This window comes from Danio aesculapii, chromosome 5, assembly GCF_903798145.1.
Source record: "Danio aesculapii chromosome 5, fDanAes4.1, whole genome shotgun sequence".
Taxonomy (NCBI): Eukaryota; Metazoa; Chordata; class Actinopteri; order Cypriniformes; family Danionidae; genus Danio; species Danio aesculapii.
This window is the reverse complement of record NC_079439.1, coordinates 69397406-69415616: the sequence shown is the minus strand read 5'-3', so window position 1 is coordinate 69415616 and position 18211 is coordinate 69397406. Positions and strand designations below refer to the sequence as shown.

Sequence of the window (18211 nt, the reverse complement as noted above, 5' to 3'; positions counted from 1 at the left end):
AACCCCCATCCCATCACAACACACGACAACCTCAGAACATTATGCAATTCTGAGTGTGGCTCACACAGGTGAGTGGGCTTGACAAACCACCTGCAGAAAACACTCTCTTTCATCTCGCTGACACTTTAACTGACACTTGGTGTCACAGTTGTAGATGCATGTGCTCTATCATGTTGTTGTTGTCACGTGGGTTACTAGAGTCAGCTGTTCTATCAGCAGCCCCAGCTGTTTGTACTGTGCTCCACCCAGGACTGGATTAAGAAAACATTGGGGCCTGGGGCTATAGCAAATTCAAGGGCCCCCTTTTATTTATTTTTTTTGCCTCATGAAAGTATATATATATATATATATATATATATATATATATATATATATATATATATATATATGTTGTTGTTGTTGTTGTTGTTAGTGTTGTTAGTGTTGTTGTTTTTGTTGTTGTTGTTGTTGTTATTAGTGTTGTTGTTATTGTTGTTGTTGTTGTTATTATTGTTGTTGTTATTGTTGTTGTTGTTGTTGTTAATAGTGTTGTTGTTGTTGTTATTAGTGTTGTTGTTGTTGTTGTTATTATTAATATTGTTGTTGTTGTTGTTATTATTGTTGTTGTTGTTATTAGTGTTGTTGTTGTTGTTGTTGTTATTATTAGTGTTGTTGTTGTTATTAGTGTTGTTGTTGTTATTATTATTATTGTTGTTGTTGTTGTTGTTGTTGTTATTGTTGTTGTTGTTGTTATTATTTTTGTTGTTGTTGTTGTTGTTGTTGTTATTATTGTTGTTGTTGTTGTTATTACTATTATTGTTGTTGTTGTTATTAATAATTTACTAATTAATATTATAATTATCTAATATTCCACAATTCGATTTATATTAGATTTTTTTTATTATTATTATTTTTAAACAAGGCCTGCAAGTAGGCTATACAAAATTAAGTAATGATATAATATAAACTTTAAAGTTCAAACAGGCTGTTAAAATCACCAAAACAAAAAAACATTTGCAATATTTCCTCAATTAGTGCTTTATAATAAAAATGTGACTTTTGCTTTAACTTGCGCATGCTGACTAGTGACTACCGTCATGTGAATCCACACAGCCTCTGCTTGCACTCACACACTCTCTCTCTCTCTCACACACACACACACACATAGGTATTTACCACACGCAAGTTGATGCCGGATCCATTAAAATAAATACCGGAACGCAAAACGCGAATATCTGAGATTTTCTGGAAGAGGATCCGGCTCAAATTAAGCACTGATTGTGCGGATTAATTGTTCATCTTAAAACTAACAATGTGCACTAGTAAAATATGCATTGTACATTTTGATTCCATGCAGTCTTTAAGTTGTTTTATCCTTAAGCAAACATAAGGTCACTGCAAATTTTACTAACAATATTGGCAAAAACCTGACTATCACACACAAACGCATACAGGCATGACTCATAAACACACAGTGCAAACAACATTACGCTTTCAGAGTGGAGAGACAAATAACTTCAGCTGCCAATGCTGTTTTCCACAGTATATCATCAGCTAAAGCTTTTTTTCCACTCTTTGTTTCTTAGATAAAGATATTTGTTACGACAGCCTTTAGAGAAGCAGTCAGTATTGCAGATCTCTTTCTTTTGCTGCCTTTTTTTTCTGTGAGACGATGTTTAATAACGCTGAGATCGAGGCTGATTCTCTTTTTCCTTTGCACAAGCCTCACTATAAATCATCCTGTTCCCACACAAACACATGCTGGAATAGCACTGGCCTCCGCAACAGCCATGCTGCTAAATTTACTGATCTGTTTACACACACACTATATACTATATGTACAGTATATAGACACATACACTGCCGTAGTTGTAAGAATCCAGTAGCATGCAGCATTTAGTGCTGATTGTGATCATGGTATATACTGTAAAAGAATATATCAATATCTATTTATAGTGTACTTACTCAATGGATAGCTGTGTGTGCAAAAGTATTTCTCCTTAACACTGATGAGATTATATGGAGAGCAAATGCAAATGATTGCTTAATTCTCCAGTTTCTCGAATGCTCTCCTGGGAAAAAAAAATCTTTTGGGCCTCTTAATGAATTTTACTAGAGATTTCCTTAACTGTCCTCAGATTTGCCAAGATACCAAAGTATGCTTGTTTATGCCAAAGATATTTCATATGAATTATGTTCAACTAATATTTTTATAAATCTAAGATTTTGGTTTAAACATTTTTTTTATCAGCTAATATATTGACCAACAGCTTTCTATTCTAAAGAGTTGTCGATTATTGGTATCAGTCAAAAATTCCTTAAAATCATCCTAAAAAATTAGAAAAAATATATTTGTATATATATCGGCCAACAGCCATCTTTTCTAAAGAGTTATGACTTTTTGGTATCGGTCAAAATTCTCTATTATCATCCTGAAAAATCTAGATTTTTATTTATCAACTAATATATCGACTAACGTCCTTCCAGTCTAAAGAGTTATCAGTTATTGATGTCTGTTAAAAATCCCCAAAATTATCCTGAAAATTTTTAAAAATCTAGATTTTTATTTATTGGCTGATATATCGGCCAATGGCCTTCCAATCTAAAGAATTATCAGTTATTGATATCAGTCAAAAAATTCTTAAAATCATTCTGAAAAATGAGAAAAAAATGTATTGGCTAATATATCGGCCAATGCCCTTCCAATGTAAAGAGTTATCGGTTATTTATATCTGTCAAAAATTCCCTAATATCATGCTAATAAGTTTTAAAATATATATTTTTTTATTTATCGGCTAATATATATCAGATAACAACCCTCCAATCTAAAGAGTTATTGGTTATTGATATCTGTCAAAAATTCCCTGATATCATCCTGAAAAATCTAGATTTTTATTTATCAACTAATATATCGACTAACGTCCTTCCAGTCTAAAGAGTTATCAGTACTGATGTCTGTTAAAAAAATCCCCAAAATTATCCAGAAAATTTGGAAAAATCTAGATTTTTATTTATCAACTAATATATCGACTAACGTCCTTCCATTCTAAAGAGTTATCGGTATTTATGTCTGTTAAAAAATCCCAAAAATTATCCTGAAAATTCTGAAAAATCTAGATTTTTATTTATTGGCTGATATATCGGCCAATGGCCTTCCAATCTAAAGAATTATCGGTTATTGGTATCAGTCAAAAAATTCTTAAAATCATTATAAAAAATGAGAAAAAAAATGTTTTGGCTAATATATCGGCCAATGCCCTTCTAATCTAAAGAGTTAGCGGTTATTGATATCTGTCAAAAATTCCCTAATATCATGCTTATAACTTTTAAAATATATTTTTTTTTATTTATCGGCTAATATATCAGACAACAACCCTCCAATCTAAAGAGTTATTGGTTATTGATATCTGTCAAAAATTCCCTGATATCATCCTGAAAAATCTATATTTTTATTTATCAGCTAATATATCGACTAACGTCCTTCCAGTCTAAAGAGTTATCGGTACTTATGTCTGTTAAAAAAATCCCCAAAATTATCCTGAAAATTTCGAAAAATCTAGATTTTTATTTATCAACTAATATATCGACTAACGTCCTTCCATTCTAAAGAGTTATCAGTACTTATGTCTGTTAAAAAATCCCCAAAATTATCCTGAAAATCAACTAATAATTTAATTTATCAACTAATATATCGGCCAATGGCCTTCCAATCTAAAGAATTATCGGTTATTGATATCAGTCAAAAAATTCTTAAAATCATTCTGAAAAATGAGAAAAAAAATGTATTGGCTAATATATCGGCCAATGCCCTTCCAATCTAAAGAGTTATCGGTTATTGATATCTGTCAAAAATTCCCTAATATCATGCTAATAATTTTGAAAAAAATATTTTTTTTATTTATCGGCTAATATATCAGATAACAACTCTCCAATCTAAAGAGTTATCGGTTATTGATATCTGTCAAAAATTCCCTAATATCATACTGAAAAATTTGAAAAAAAAAATGTTTATTTATCGGCTAATATATCAGATAACAACTCTCCAATCTAAAGAGTTATCGGTTATTGATATCTGTCAAAAATTCCCTAATATCATGCTTATAATTTTGAAAAAAATATGTTTTTATTTATCGGCTAATATATCAGATAACAACTCTCCAATCTAAAGAGTTATTGGTTATTGATATCTGTCAAAAATTCCCTAATATCATACTGAAAAATTTGAAAGAAAAAGTTTATTTATCGGCTAATATATCAGATAACAACCCTCCAATCTAAAGAGTTATCGGTTATTGATATCTGTTAAAAATTCCCTAAAATCATCCTGAAAATTTTAAAAATTTGATTTTTATTCATTGCCTGATATATCGGCCAATGCCCTTCCAATCTAAAGAATTATATGTTATTGGTATCAGTCAAAAAATTCCCTAAAATCACCCAGAAAAGTATATTTTTAATAATCAGCTACTATAGCAGCTAATGCCTTTTCAATCTAAAGCGTTATCAGTTATTGATATCTGTCAAAAATTCCTTAAAATCATAATGAAAATCATTTAGAAAAATTATTTTTTTAATTTATTGGCTAATATATCGGCTAATGCTCTTTCAATCTTAAGAGTTATCGGTTATTGATATCATTTAAAAATTCCCTAAAAAATTTTGAAATATATATATATATATATATATATTTTATTTATCAGCTAATATATTGGCTAACGGTCTTCCAATTTAAAAAGTTATCGGTTATTGATACAGTATCTGTCAAATTCCCCAAAAAACTATTGTTTTCTGTTTATGTGAGGATTTATTGCATGTAACAGGAATATAATATACCTCAGAACTCATTCTTTCATTCATACAGTATATTTATTTATTTAATTGCAGTTATAAAAAAAAGAAAATCGGAATTTCTTTTAATAAGCTTCCATTTGCATCAGCTCAAATGCTTGGGAAAGGTGGGGGGGAGTTAGGATGATTCTAAGGGCTCACGCCACTTTGGGGCCCCCAGAGTTACTATTAGGGCCCAATCAATCCACCCCTTCCCCCCCGCTGTTCCCTTCCATCCGAGACACCCATTCTGCTTTTCACTTTCGTCCGCGAACAACCCACATCCACATCCCCCCTCTTCACTTTTGTCCTAAATACAGCGATACAGCCCCCACTTTAATTACGTCCTGGACACCCACCTCCCCCCCACCATCCCCGGTCTTCACTTTCGTCCGCGACACCACACAACCAATGCCCCCCACCCGGTTCTTCATTTCCATCCAGGACACTTCAACACCCCACAAACTCCCCCAACCCTCGCTCTTCATTTTCTTCCACGAGACCACCAGAGTGTTGTAATAAGGCCCGTACTGGCCAGCGGTAAAACAGAACTAAAACAACAAACACCAATTTTAAGTTGAAATGTTTGACCCTAAAATAGCTGTGCTGATAATATAATAATCCACAATCATAGTTTACCCTTATATATTTTCACAAGTGCCATCATAGCCAGAGGTCACATCATACATCAACACACACATCAGGTGGATTCATAAAATCAGAAATGCAGAGCACACACACATCGGCATCAGACTCTCAGTGCTCAGAAATACTGCAGTGCAGCACAACAGGGTGGAGAGAGAGAGAGAGAGGGAGAGAGAAGCCAGATAAAGTGGAAATGAAATAATGACAAGCGCAGGCAAAACTGAGAAAACAGAAACAGAGAGAGAGAACAAAGAGAGAAACGCAGTGTGAGGGAATAATGAGAGAGTGAGGCAGATGAACAGCAGTGGGAGAGAGCAGCACATCTCCACTGTGTGTCTGTCTAAGAGCTGTAAAAGGCCCATTCTGATTAATGCACTTTATAATGAGTTAGCGTAGGCAATTACTGCACATGCTGAGAAGTGGAATAAAGTGAGTGAGAGAGACAGGGGAGAGAGAGAGTTCTGTGCACATACTATTTCATACATATATTAAAGATGCAGTATGTAAGTTTGACACCTAGTGGTTGAACTAGTTATTGCACGCCTGGTTCAAAACACATGCAAGCGCAGGTTGCCAGATTGACAACACCAACATATTAGTGATTCAGAATTTACATATAATAATGTTAAAAAGGTTTAATATGTATGCATTAGATTATAAACCTAACCATTTCGTTGGAGTGCAGTGAGTGCACCATTCTGTGCTTCTGAATGGCTGTATTTAAATTTCTGTCATGTTTCATCTGGTGCAAACAATCAAATTGCTTATCACTGCAAATCTCATCACGCAGTGTGTTGTTAGGACACGGGGTTACAATGTAACCTAATGTTTACACTCGTAATATTTATATTATTTGCTAATTAATAACCACCTCATGTGGAACTCTTAATCTGCGTCTCATTTCGGAGTCTGCTACTGTCCACCGGAGGTCACATTTCGGTCACAGATGCACACTTTCAGAGCCTTCCTGACTGAATGAATGAAATACTCAGTTTTCCACCAAGGCAACCCAGGGTGCTGAAATCTAATTGGCTAAAGTGGCAGTGGGCGGGTTAAAAGAACCAAAGCAAAGACAAGTAACAACACACATTTTCAAAGCAGAATATCTGACTTCAGCATTGTTTAAATGTCTGCAAACATATTATGGTGTTTTTATGCTTTGGAAGATTCAAAAACTTACATACAGCAGCTTTAATATGCAGCGCAGTAAGACCCTATTGTTTACAATTGAAACCCATCCTGCAATTCTGTATTAAAGGAAGTCATAGGGCCCTTTTTAATCTGTTGTTTTAAACATTAAACTTTTTCAGCATTTGTTTTTCAGTTTAAAGTTTAACAGATGTAATTGTGCTATTCTTAAAAGCATATCTAATTAATTGAAATCACAAAACATACAAATCTACGATTCATAATTCACACTCATCATACAGTCCTGTATTATATGATTGCATCGGGCCATATTAAATAGATTTTTTAATGTAATTGGCTAAACTGGCATTGAGCGGGTTAAAAGACCAAAACAAAGACAGATGTTCCGGCATGTAACGCACATTTTTAAAGCAGAATATTTGACTTCAGCATTATTTATATATATATATATATGTTCACTGAGCATGTTTCTTAAATATCTGCAAACATATTATGGTGTTTTTATACTTTAGAAGAGTCAGAAACTTACAAACAGCAGCTTTAAATATAGAAAATTGGAGATATCTCTAAAATAATAAATGTTAACAGTTTTCCATTAATTTGTGATTTTTGTTTATGATTGTGAATTGCATTATGGGACCTTGACCTCTGCTCTGTCGACTTTTGTTGAAAATTCAAGGTTAACAAAGTGACTTTTGTTGACATTTTAATGATTCGAATCAATATATTATGGAATATTACCAGGTTTTTGTACCATAATTTACAACAGCAACCCAGACAATATCTGACAAACTATTTAAATGTCAATAAAAGTCACTCAAAAGTTGCTGGAGACAACATCAAGGCCCATAATGCAATTCAAAAGCATAAATAAAAACGAAAAATGCTAAATTATGGATATTTGTACAGTGTAGATTTAGATTCAGTATGGGTTTCAGTAAAATGTTAAATTATCTGTTAATGTTTTTAATTTTTTATGATTAAAATCAAGGTTTTGCCACCATATATTGATTTCGTACTCCATATTATAATAAAAATGTTGGTCACACATTATTTTAAGGTGCAACTTTGCTATTAGCAAATCATCACATTTTAGCTCAATAAACTACTCATTAGACTCTTATTAATAGTTATTAAGGTAGTAGTTGTTTTTAGGAATTGTGTATGGATGTAAAATGAGATCATACTTTTATAAGTGCTAATAAACAATTAACATCTCAATGATAGACAGGTAATAAACCAGTAGTTAATTAATAGTGAGAAGTTTAATATATAAAGTGTTTTTCCAGACCGCAATGAGTATGAAAATAAAAGTGATGTCTTTTTAGTAAGATTGTTTGTGATTTAAAAAAAAAAAAAAAAAAAGGTAAAGAAATTCCAAACTGCATCTCACAACCCAAGCTCATTCTGATTACGTACGCAAATATATATATTTCTGGAGAGCACCAAATACATCCCAGGTACTTTTTTTTGCGGTTAATGTTTTCGCAAATCCACCAGAGGCCGCTGTGTATGCTTTTTCAGATCTCAAACTTCTCTCACGAGTGCCTGCTGTTTTCACGTAAATCCACCAGAGGCCGCTGTTTTCTGACTGACTGACCGATTGACTGACCCACCCTCCTTTTTCCCTAAACTCAACCAATAGTGTTTTCAAAAGATTGACCTGCTCACCGCCTTCCCAAAACCCTACCGACAGTGTTTTCAAAAGCAGTCCAGAAAAAGAAAAGCCATCGTCTGATTTTTACCACGTTTTCAGATTTTACCACACTCTCACACTGTTATTTTCTTGTTTGTTTTATTTTTTTCGGCTTCTGTTATTGTCTCACGCGCTTTCTGGAACCGTTCTTCACTGGACTCAAACTCTGTCATCGTGGTCAGCTCCTCTCTGCATCTCAAGTCCGCTGACGTACATGGTGAGCTACTGGACAAAGTGGTAACAGCAGGAAAGCTGTCCATATGGAGGTAAGCGATCAGCTGGTAAGCATGAAAAGGGCGTCATACTGCCCTGTAGCGTTCGTTTTAAAGACTAAATACGCTCCTCTGGCTACATAATTCGGGATCTCCAGAAATGTACATAGGGCTACGTTTTCAGAATGAGCCTATGTTGGCATCTCAGCATAGCAAGTTGATCTAATCTGACAGAAATGCTCAAACTCAGTTAACTGTAACCGTATCTGCGGCAAAAATGAAGCAGTGCTGAAAGAAGATGTGCTTATGTCACTCGTCGGATCGATCCATGTCCCATAATGCATTTTACAAAAATGAAGTCCATTCGCTGGAACTCCTCACCCTTCAGAAATTTGATCTAGATGTCTAAAAGAAGCAGAGTTTCTCCACAGTCCACATTATAATGCAGCTCTTCTTAACTTAATAGCTGCGGCGCTACTTCTGGGTCAATGATTCATGGGTAATGGAAGAATAACCGTGATGTTGACTTAAAATTTCTCTTATTTCACAGCAACAGAAGACTGAACAGAGGATTGCGTGTAAAGGAATGCGGCATTATTCTGAAAAAACTCAGTGTGGTTAAGCGTGAGTCAGTGCATGCCTGTGAGATAAACTTCATCAAATCAATTTGATTAGTGTTATAATCGGATATGCGTTCATTAACGTGACTGTTAGCGCCCAGGAGCAAAAACAAAAGCTGGAAACACAAGGCAAATCTACATGAGATGACCCATTTTGGTTTTTCTCTTCAACTAACGTTTACAAAAAGGGATTTGATATACGTGGCAAACATTAAACGCAAGGAAAGTCTCTGTTTTGGATAACACTGGAGAAAATAGTGTCCAAAAATGGGTGGAAGAACCCTAAATTGTTTAATTATGTAATGATCTACACACTCTCAGAAAAAATGGTACAATTTTGTCAAAGAAACAGATTTGTACCATTTCAGTTTGTACCTTTAAGGACTTTTAAGAAACCAAAAATGTATCTTTGGTTTTTAAATCCTGCAGATACAATATTGTATCTTCATCAAAGGTACAAATTTGCTCCATGACGGTATCACTACAGTGACAAGACACTTTGTACCTTAACAGTGTCAAATGTGTTGCTTCAAGAGCTATTTAAAGGCATTTTTCTATATCTAAAATGCCTCAATGTATTTTCAGTAAATATAAAACATTAAATACATTTTTAATGCTGTTTTAAAATGCAGCTTTTCCATTTACAATAAAGAATAAAAAATACTTTAACAGAAATCAAAAGATCTATTTTTTACTAAACATTTCACAACACGTTTCACAAAAACGTTACAGAAACACATTCTCCCATGTACAATATAAAACCAATAACTCTCCAATTTTCACACAATACCTTTGTAATCACTTAAAGGATAATTTAATTTACCAAATGTTAAAATAGAAATATAATTATGCAAAAGTATTGTAACGAGATTTGCACAATGTTTGATTTGTTTAACAATAGTAAAATGTCTGCATAAACACTTTGCATATGTAGGCCTTTTGCCAGCTCACGGGTTTAGTGGAAAGCAAATGTCAAAAGGTGCGAATATCAATAATGAAAATGTATTTATCAGAAAATGCTTACCAAATGTTTATTACAAATGCCTTAAATGTTTAGTTTACAATACCTATAGTTTTGATTTACCAGTTGTTTTGCTTTATAGTACTTTAATAATATCATATAGTATCATAAGAAGTCTTTTCTGTACCATATAAGGTACAACTTTTATAAAGGTACAGAACTGTTCCCTAAGGAACATTATTTGTACCACTGTGTACCTTTTTTCTGAGAGTGCACTGTAAGTAAACACATAATTTGGTTAAAATATGTATTTGTTTTCTTGGCATGCACTGTAAAACACAATTCATTCATGTCTCAACACACATCAATTAAGTTAACTTAATCATTTTTACAAAATTTATAAATTCAACATAAAACAATCAAGTTGTCCCAAAAAAAAAAAACTCACGAATTGAGTTGTTTCAACTCATTTTAAATAAGTAGATTGAACAAGCAGCAAAAGTCTTTTTTTTTGGTTGTTGGGCGAATTATAATTCAATTCAATTAATCTTTAATTGTATAGCGCTTTTACAATGTAGATTGTGTCAAAGCAGCTTCACATAGAAGTTCTAGTAAATTGAAACTGTGTCAGTCCAGTTTTTAGAGTTGAAGATCTGTTTAGTTTAATTCAGTGTGGTTTAGGGTGCTTTCACACCTGCATTATTTAGTTCAGTTGAATCGCACTAGAGTTCGTTTTCACCTCTTGGTGTGGTTCGTTTGGGCAGGTGTGAATGTAGCAATCGCACTCGAGTGCGCACCAAAAGCGGACCAAAAAAACGAACCCTGGAGTGGTTAGATTGTGGTGAGAACATGATCCAAACTAAAACAGACCCAACCACAAAAACTACTGCACCTTTTGGACTAATCCAGCTGCCGTAGTCTGATGCACTCATCTTGTCTCATCTAATGGGGTTTGGAGGAAAAATATTTGTTGACAGCGCTTTACCAACAGTTTGAGAGGGAGGGAAAAAAATTACCTGATGGATCGCTGGTAATATTTCCGGAAGATGTCGCAGTTTAGCTAAATTAATTCACACCTCCACTTAACGCCTTCACCGATTGCAATGCATTAAAACATTGTTTTCCAGCCGCAGATGTGCTTTATTCTCGAAATGTAGAGCTTGTCTAAAGTGATGTATACGAACTATACAGTATACTATGAGCAGGGATACAATCAGCCAGTGCAGCGACATTTTGTGTCTGCCGGTTTGTTTACTTGCGGGAGTTTCATTGGCATTTTCCCGCATATTAATTCTGACCAATCGAAAAAGCAGTTTAGGAAATATGTTCAATATCATCTGGCCAATGAGAGATGTGGATTTTGTCACATGACTGCATTTTGGTTCTTTTTAACTGGTTCGGACCAAAGCGATCAGTGTGGTGTGAAAAGGACCCAAAACAGCAGAAAAATGCTACAATGTATCACTTGTTGCCCTTGGTCCAGACCAAATGAACCGAACCACAGATGTGAAAACACCCTTAATTTTCACTGCTGAAAGTCCAAACACTGAAGAGCAAACCTATCGATGCACAGCTACACAAGTCCCAAACCAAGCAAGACAGTGGTGACAGTGGCGAGGAACAAACTTCACCAATTGACGAAAGTGAAGGAACAAAAACTTGACGTACTGTATTTCATATACAGTTGAAGTCAGAATTATTAGCCCACCTGAATTATTAGCACACTGCTTATTTTTTTCCCTAATTTCTGTTTAACAGAGATTTTTTCAACACATTTGTAAACATAATAGTTTATAAATCATCTCTAATAACTGATTTATTGTATCTTTGCCATGATGACAGTAAATAATATTTGACTAGATATTTTTCAAGACACTTCTATACAGCTTAAAGTGACATTTAAAGGCTTAACTAGGGTAATTAGGTTAACTAGGCAGGTTAGGGTAATTAGGCAAGTTATTGTATAACGATGGTTTGTTCTGTAGACTATCGAAAAATATAGCTTAAAGGGGCTAATAATTTTGACCTTAAAATGGTGCTTAAAAAATTAAAAACTGCTTTTATTCTAGCCAAAATAAAACAAATAAGCCTTTCTCCAGAAGAAAAAATATTATCAGACATACTGTGAAAATTTCCTTGCCCTGTTCAACATCATTTGGGAAATTTTTAAAAAAGAAAAAAAAATTCAAAGGGGGGCTAATAATTCTGACTTCAGCTGTATTACCTTATATAAACCTCCGTATCAGTCATGTACTATGAGGATATTCATGCTAATTTCCTCTGTTTTACCAAATCTATCCTTTATCATTTTATTTTCAATTTCCAGAAAAGAGCAGCTGTATAGGCAGATGGTGCAGTGCCCACCAAAATATTTATCCACTAGACCTCTTTATAAACAGTAATAAACCTAAATGCGTTCAGCGTAATGCAGCAAATATTTGAAGATACCCATGCAGCAGGATATATTAAAATTCAGCTCATGGCGCGGACAGGCAGGTATCATCATATTAAACAGGCCAGAGAGTGTCTGAGTCCGACCCATCTCAAATGCACCACACGGTTTTACAATGTAAATCTGGGGTGAAAATGGAAATGCAGAAGAACAGTCTAATTGAGGGACACTGGGGCAGACTTGACGCACTGTATTTCATATATATAAACCTCACTCTAGGCCAAGACTATATCAGTCAGCTACTATGAGGATATTAGTCTACAAGAGGTCAGAAGATAATCATTTAAGATGCTGTACATTTGGTGTAGCTTATCAAAACTTTGTAGGTCTAATAAACATGCTCATATCAATACATTGTTGTGTTTATTTTATGTTGCCCTGTAGGTTGCTTGTAAGATTGTAAACTAACATTCTGAGGCAATCTATGGTATATTGAACAATTCTGAGACAAAATGCAACCCATGTATACTGTCTCTTTAAGGGGCCTGTCAGCATTAGAGCACCACCCTCAAGCTGAATTATGAAAGGATGTTAGACCTCTGCCAAATGTTTGCATGTGTTCAGGCTATAATATATCACAAAACTAAAAAATTGTCTCAATATGAATTATTTTAAAGCATTTAAAAGCAAAATGTTTTATTTGTTTGTTTTTTCCATAGTATCCATGATATAAATAAATAAATAAATAAATAAATAAATAAATAAATAAATAAATAAATAAATAAATAAATATAATTTTTTTTATTTTGTCAACCTCAAGGGCACAAAATGTAAGATTTTTTTTCATTAAAATATCCAAAAACCACTATAACAGTAATATAAATTTTTTTCATCAGCAATTGCTTCAGCGTTACTCTCATTTCACTGCTACAAGTGTGATATTGCTAAAATTTTTCACCCAAAATTACCACTTTTAATGGAATCTTCCAGAAAAATCAACAATAAAAAGTCCATCTGCAATTTCAGTTAGCTGTGTATCGGTTGACATGGCTTTCAATTTTACTTTGTTTCATACTTCTATGACAATAAGTCATAAGCAAATACTTTACTCAACTAGTAAAGTCCCGTATCATGTAACGATGACCACAACCCCCATAATTCCACACTCAGTCTCTGTGTTATCAAACTACACCTATGTTTGTTGTGAATACACGCCCTCTAGTGGTAAAAATTACATACTGTACCTATAAGATTATCTATAAGCTCCAATTTAGAGAAAAACTCTCTCACTTCCACCATTATGGATCAAATATTTTAATGACATGACTCTGCACTTCAGATTGCGGTCAGATTTTCTATCCAATCAAACGCTCTCTAGAATCTAAACAGAATCTACATACAAGTGTTTTCTCTCTCTCTGCCTCATACGCTATAAATAGATGCTAAAGCTGAGGCTGAAATCAGTCACTCATTCACACAATTACTACACTGTTAGACAAGACTCTGCATTACTATTAGACTGTGACTGTCACAAGCTGTCAAACCTGGCTTTACTGCATGCAACAGCTCAAACTAAACGCTATTGGCTATTTAAAAAAGGTGGGAGGGGCTACAGGATACATCCCTGGCTGCCATTCTGTTTCAAAGGAAATTATGCTGACATTTTGATTAACGCTGCATGTTTTAAGGCACTTGAGGGGATGTTTAGGATAGCCATGAACTGAGAGAGTTTCTACCACCAACATGCAAATTCAGAGAGTAAGGAGACAAGAAACGTACTGAAGATTTGTCAAGATTGTCAAATTAATAACTGATTACTGTTTCGAAATGAGAGGTGTATCTGCATATGCGGGTAAGTTTACTCTCTGAAGCTAAGCAGGGCTGAGCCTGGTCAGTACCTGGATGGAAAACCACATGGGAAAACTAGGTTGCTGTTGGAAGTGGTGTTAGTGAAACCAGCAGGGGGCGCTCAACCTGCGGTCTGTGTGAGTCCTAATGCCCCATTCACATGGGGCTTCAGCGTCAACGCTTGACAGAGGGCACGTCTGAAGTTGGGGCTGATGCGTTCGTCGTAGCAGCGTCAGCCTATAAAATTAGTCAGCAACAGGCCAAATTCCCTTACCCATCATGGCCTCCCAATCATCCCCATCCATCGAATTGGCTGTATCACTGTTTCACCGCTCCACCAATAGCGGTCCTGTGGCTGCCGTCGCATAATCCAACTGAATGCTGCACACCGGTGGTGGTGTGAAGAGACCCCCCTCATGATTGTGAAGTGCTTTGGGTGTATGGCCATACATGATAAATGCGCTATATAAATACACAGTACACCACATGCCACATGTTCAAGAGAGGCCGGTAGATATGTTTCCATCCACCATTTACGGCTTTATTGATCCAGGGTCGCCACAGAGGAATGAACCGCCAACTTATCCAGCATATGTTTTACGCAGCTGATGCCCTTCCAGCTGCAACCCATCTCTGGGAAACACCCATACACACTCATACACTACGGACAATTTAGACTACCCAATTCACCTATAGCACACGCCTTTGGACTGTGGGGGAAACCGGAGCACCCAGAGGAAGCCCACGCAAATGCAGGGAGAACATGCAAACTCCACACAGAAACGCCAACTGACCCAGCCAAGGCTCGAACCAGCAACCTTCCTGCTGTGAGGCGACAGCACTACCTACTGTGCCACAACTGTGTTTAAACCCCTCTAAACAGTGATTGTTTTGCATAATAGCTCCCCTTGTGTATTCTTTTCAAGTGCATTCTTTCTGTAATGAGTATTTTTTTAAAGTATCTTAAATTATACCTCATTTCACAAGTAAAGATGTTCACTACAGGCTTGAAATTACATTCAACATTACATAGACATGTGATGCTGAATGATGCAGACATGTTGGATAAACATTTCAGCGCATATGTCATCTGAGATGAGCGTATAAGAGATTAATGTAATCTTAATTATAGATTTTGTGCGGTAAAAAGAGATGAGTGTCTTTAACCCTATTGATTTCTTATTGACTTTGAATCAGCCCAGCGCAGGATCACTCACTGGAGATTATGATCTCAGGAGAAGCAGAGAAACGCATGAAAACAAACTCAAAAGCCAGCTGGAGATTTTATTTACTCATATTTCGTTTCATGTTTATCCTTAGCCAAAGCAGGACATCAGATAGCGTTGTGTTTAACTTAAGTAAATTAAAATTCTAGACATGTCATTCATGCAGAAGTGTTTCACTGCAGAAGTCTGTAGAGTTGAGTCTTAATTAGGAACAAAATCATGCTTGCAATTTGAATTGGACTGAATTACTATGGGCAGCACGGTGGCTCAGCACTATCGCCTCACAACAAGAAGGTTGCTGGTTCAAGTCCCAGCTGGGTCAGTTGGCATTTCAGTTTGCATGTTCTCCCCGTGTTGGTGTGGGTTTCCTCCAGGTGCTCCGTTTTCCCCCACAGTTCAAACACATGCGCCATAGGTGAATTAAATAAACTAAATTGACTATAGTGTATGAGTACTGTATGTGTGTGAATGTGAAAGTGTATGGGTGTTTCCCAGAAGTGAGTTGTGGCTGAAAAGGCATCCGCTTTGTAAAACATATGCTGGAATAGTTGGTGGTTCATTCCACTGTGGCGACGGCTGATAAATAAGGGATTAAGCCGAAGGAAAATGAATAAATGCTTTTACATATTTGTACATAATGCTAAAAATGTCAATTCTATCACAACTCGCCCTCGTGTTGTTAACAACAAAACTTTTATTCATCTTTGAAAGACAAATGAAGATTTATTTATGAATTCTGCTTGTTTTGACGTGTGTGTATTATATATATATTTATTATGTATATGTGATACACAGACAGAAACAAAACTATACACTGTAAAACCCAATAAGTTAAGGCAACTCAAACCAATTGAGTAAACCGATTGCAACAAACCATTTAAGTTCAAAAACGAATCGTAATGAGTACTGTGAACCTAATACATTTGAGTAAACGAAGCAATTTGGGCACAGTAAAACCCAATAAATGAAGAGAACTCAAACCAACTGAGTACTGTAGACCTCAATAAGTTAAGGCAACTCAAACCTTTTGAATTAATAAACTAATCTATATGAGTACTGTGAACTTACTCCATTGAAGTCGAAGTAATGAGGTATTTAATTTACTCATTACATTCAATACTGAGTTCAACACTCGTTTCAAAGGAGTAGAATTAACTTTCAGTCAATTTTGAGTTAACTACACTCATTTCATTTGATGAAGTTGACTGTTGGGTTTTACAGTGTACAAAAACACTTGCAGTAATTGCAGATGATAATTTATTAAGAAAATATAGAAGTAACGAGTATCCATGGATAACTACTGTTCTAGAAATATGGGCTATAGTAATAAAAAAATATGAATTAAAAGACACTCTAAAGATAATTAGGTGGTGTGCATAGGGGAGAGCGCACAAAGTAACACTTTTTGGTTTTGGTCAAATAATGAACAAAGTATTTGGGTTAGACAAACCATTTGTTTTTGTACCAACAACACCCAAGCCTCTCCTACAAATGAGCACTTGTTGTGTGATCACCAGACTTATGGTTTCTGTGCAGTGTTGCCAAAAGTGCCAGGAGTAAAAATGTTACTATTTACCACCTGTGGGGCAAGTTGTAACAGACAGAGGGTTAGTTGTAAGACATGCTTTAAGAGGCAGATTACACACCGTTAATTTAAATTTAGTTTACTTTAAATAGTAGCTATTTCTCTGTACCTAGCTCAATTTATTTTTTATTCCACATAGCACAGTATGTTTATTTATTTATTGGGTAAACACATTTGGATTTATTTGCATTATTATCCATTATTGTTCAATGCATTTATTTGTAGTATTAACAATAAAATAATTTTTGTCTATTAAAAAAAAAATTCTATTAAAAATCATTTTATTTAAAAAGTTCTCAACATTACACTCAAAATGTAAAAATATTGTGTTTGTTTAATAGTTGTTTTCTTCAAAACCCGGCTGGCAGTCACTGTGTGTTTTTTACATCTTTCAAAATGGTTTCATCTTTTAGCCTAGCAGACGGTAATCAAAACAATATAAGATTTCACATTCATACTTTGATAGATTGTTTTAAAATAAAAAAGTATTGACCATAATAAAAAATACTTTTATGCTGCAAAAATGGTTTCTCCTGTGTTTCTCATGCAAATTTCGCTGAACTTTTACAATAATTGGCAGGAAAACATCTACCCACACTGTGGGGAAAACCTCTGAAGCATGCCATTGTTAACCCAGAGCAAATGCCTTAAAACTTAGTGTTACAATTAACCCCGCGTTACTTTGTGCCCAGCGCTCCCCTATGTAAATATTTATACGTAAATGGATTCTATCAACCCCACCCACTTTAGAAGAATGGAAAGCAATTATTATAGAAATATGGAAGATGGAAACCCTTACTTTCTAGCATGTGAAAAGAATTTCAGACTATGAGATTAATCAATGCTAGTATGTATACATATGTGTATATGTATGTATGTGTATGTGTGTATCCATGCAAGACCATCCTTACACTGTTCTTTACCCTGCTGCTTTTGTTCAGTTTATTTATTTATTTATTTATTTGTTTATTTATTCATTCATTCATTTTTATTTTTATTTATTTATTTATTTATTTATTTATTTATTTATTTTTATTTATTTATCTATTTATTTATTTATTTATTTTTATT

At 34.7% G+C, this 18211-nt stretch overlaps 1 protein-coding gene and 1 long non-coding RNA gene across 2 annotated transcripts in view; one reads left to right on the top strand and one right to left on the bottom strand.

The window, feature by feature from the left end:
• The window catches only part of LOC130229816 (uncharacterized), a 103485-nt gene that overhangs the window by 52741 nt on the left and 32533 nt on the right, over positions 1-18211 (top strand). The window lies entirely within an intron of this gene.
• Positions 1-18211, bottom strand: part of LOC130229815 (voltage-gated potassium channel subunit beta-3) — a 77236-nt gene that overhangs the window by 42898 nt on the left and 16127 nt on the right. The gene's annotated exons all lie outside the window — the stretch shown is intronic.